This window comes from Halyomorpha halys, unplaced genomic scaffold (assembly GCF_000696795.3).
Source record: "Halyomorpha halys isolate HHAL.00 unplaced genomic scaffold, Hhal_1.1 Scaffold23.1, whole genome shotgun sequence".
Taxonomy (NCBI): Eukaryota; Metazoa; Arthropoda; class Insecta; order Hemiptera; family Pentatomidae; genus Halyomorpha; species Halyomorpha halys.
The window spans coordinates 567438-571055 of NW_027116062.1; the positions used below are offsets into that span (position 1 = coordinate 567438).

At 30.7% G+C, this 3618-nt stretch overlaps 1 protein-coding gene across 1 annotated transcript in view; it reads right to left on the minus strand.

The window, feature by feature from the left end:
• CngA (Cyclic nucleotide-gated ion channel subunit A) overlaps nucleotides 1-3618 on the minus strand; it is a 609564-nt gene that overhangs the window by 498759 nt on the left and 107187 nt on the right. The gene's annotated exons all lie outside the window — the stretch shown is intronic.

Consider the following 3618-nt stretch of genomic DNA (forward strand, 5'->3'; position numbering starts at 1 on the left):
GTCACGTATTGATCTTTCGAATAAAAAAAAAATTTTGATTACAATTTAATTTTTTGTGTTATTTTTTACAATTTCAAGTTCTATCGGGCTTAAAAAAACACCCTTTAGCACAAGGTATATTGGTGTCAATTCTGCGATAAATGCAGTACTTTCGGAGGGAAGACTTCTTTGGACAATGAAGTCACCTATTATTGCTGCAGCTCCAACAACACTATCACTTTTCGATCCATCGGTATATATTAGAAAATTTTATGTGTTACTATCAAGAAATTCGTAAAAATATTGTTTTACATCTCGAGCGATTTTTTTTTCTTCTAAGCTCTATACCCTACAGGGTTTAATACATGGGAGATAAGTAACAATAAAGGGTGTAATCTCTTTTGCATTTGGAATGCATTATAAGAGTGGAATGAGGAAAGCGATGCAAAACGACTGGATTGCAAAAATAGATTGAGTCTGTTGTCTGATAATAGGGCTCACAAGATTGATTACGTCAATAGTCAGTAAGTTAGTAGTCTTGAAATATGAATTAAAAGAACAAATTTTACCTTGGAAACGTCTACTACTCAAACTTTATACATGTAATTCAACAACGATTTTGAGCGGTTACAAACTTATTTTTAATTTTTTTCTCTCGATTGGTTACTCTGACCATGGTGTCCTTAATACAAAATCTATTAGAAACCTCATTCATTTGTTCACAAATATTTAGTTACCTTGTTTTTCACTTGTAATCAACAATTACTCTCATTCCAAAAACTTTAATAAGATCACTAAAGATTAAACAAATAAAATAGTTCGTGTGTGTAAAAAAATAAAAGAAGAAACTTACATTCAAATTAACAAGCCACCTTACCTGAAAAGAAGAAAAAGTTTATCAATCATAAATTTATTAATGCGTTTTTAAATAACAATATAATAAGCAATTATATCTATATAAATAATAAATCTGTACCAATATAATGCAGGAAGGGTCAGGTTATAATATAATACGACTTTGATATAAAAACTGTTACAAAGGGATTCAGTACTTTGTAAGAAAGCAATGTTACTATACCAATGGCCGACGATACTGCCTCGCCGACTCGTACCCTATATGAGCGATGTTGGTATATTGGTTGTAACTCGTCATAGCCAGGGGCCTGATTCCTCCTCGAACGACGGAGAATGGTCTTTAGCTGTTTTGGGAATACGAACATGTAATTGTTCCCAATGCTCTCTGATGGTAATTCATTTAGGGGTAATTTTCATTTTTCAGGAAAATTAGCGACCTCTACCAAAAGTCTATTACGTAGCAGGACACGAGAATAGACCAGCACGGAGCATAGTATATCTGGAGATCACCCTTGATAGACATCTGACACTAGCTCGCCACTGCAACAGGAAAATTAAGCTGGATCAAGAATTACAGGCTTTATCACCTCTTAATTTCTCCTTATCTCTGCCTCCACCTCAAATTAATGATTTATAAAAGTATGCTCAGGTCAGCCCAGCTCTATGGAGCACCCTTGCTGACCAACTACAGCCAAGAAGTCCCAACAGTTTCAGAGCAGCATGATCAGACGTATAGTACGATATACTTCATTACAAACAGCAAAGACTGACCACATACATACGACACTCGACCTACCGACCGTGACACAGTTCATCAGGAGGAGGAACATTAAATTCTTTAATAACAGCACTGCACAAACCCTCTAATTAAGACACTGACACCGACAGAACAGCCACAAAGATGACAGACAAACACGAACTACCCCAGCCTAGACTGAGGACAAGTTACTGAACCATTACTGACATAACAAACCTATTGTGCCCCTACATTATTAGTCTAACAAACAACACAACCTTTTATCAAAAATATTCAATATTCTGAGCCCCCTCTTCAAATGCATTCCCTATGCAGTAAACGAGCTTCCCCTCAACCCGTTTTTTGTCTATCTTGACCTCAATCCCATGCACCGATGGGGCCTAAAAAAAACAATAATATACAACACATAAAAATAAAAATGTTCTACAAAAGGACTTGAACGTAGGAAATATAGGACATTAATAATATACACAGCATTCGTTTCATCCTGTTAACTAAAAAAACTTAACGAAACAGTATAGAAACAATATCGATCTAACCAAAATAAATGTCATAATATTCCAGAGTTTCAACAGCATAATAATTAGCATAAAACATGAAAATAAGGAATACATTATGCATGCCTATATTATTTTTAGAACTATTTATTTATTAACATTTAGGAAAGCTAACGGTAAAAGAAATACGACATCGTTGTTTAACACTAGAATACCATGGTTTACAACGAAAAACAAGCAGTGAAAAAAGGCCAAAGAAGGAAAAAACACTGTGAGAGAATCCTCTTAATCCCACGGATAAAGTGTATTTGACGGTGGATTATCTGAATTATTTGAAAAAAAAGGATAGGGGAAAGAGAAAACACAGAAAGGCGTGAAAACAGTTCTTTTTCCATTTTCTTAAAAATTTGGCCTGTGCTAAATACATAAGTTTACAAAAAACAAAGCAAAACTATTTCTATTGAAGTTTTTTACGAAAGCCAGGAATAATAATCAAAGTTATTATTGATTTTGATTAATATAAGACATTAAAATTTTAAAGGCACATTAATAACTGGAAATAATCAATTAAAAAAATATTTTTACCAATTAACAAATTATAATAATATAAATCCAATGTGTAGTATAAGACCCAATAAGATGACGTGCTATACTATCGAAATAGCAAGTGAATAAAATGGTAGATTTGAAGAATTGTAATCATAAATTTTATGAGGAAATATAAATGAGATTTCAATAAAAAAGTAACTTGAAATATTATTTTTACAAAATTAGTTAAGAATGAAATAAAATGGGGATATAAAATAATATTTAACGCATTTATGACTCAATGTTTTTCCAACATTAGTTTCCCAGTATATCAGCCATTTTATCTGTATTTTTGATAATAATCTTTCATAGTTGAAATTGACTTGCTTGTATTGTCAATAGACTAATACGTTATCTCATAATTTTTTATAGGATAATAAGGACATAATTAATGTATTTTAAATTTATTTTATTCATTTAAATTTAATAAATTCATTATAAATACTAATTTTTTTTTGGAAATGATATGATCATAACAAATAAAATTATCATTTTTTGATAGAAATATGTTAATAGAATTCCAATGTCGTTAAGTATAATAACTTATATCTTCTGTAAAGAAATCTAGAGGACATTTTTTTTAAATCGTATTATGTCTCTTTCGGAGTTATGCAAAATCCCCTATTAATTATTATTATTGTTTTTAATAACAAAACAAAACCAAAAACAGAAATAGCTCCTTATGATCGTACGTGAACAGTTAAAAACCAATTAAGTCATAAGTAAATACATATAATTCTTTTTTCATTACCCCATTTCATTTCCTTTTTAATTGAATTATTTTTTTTAATGTTATAACTTTTTCAGTATCACAGACGCATTTACGGTGCTTTAATGAAGCATTTTATTTATATTTATATTAAGTCATGATACGATAACAAAAAGCTCACTTATAGTTATAATTACATATTATTGGCTATCTGCCACCGTAATATATATATA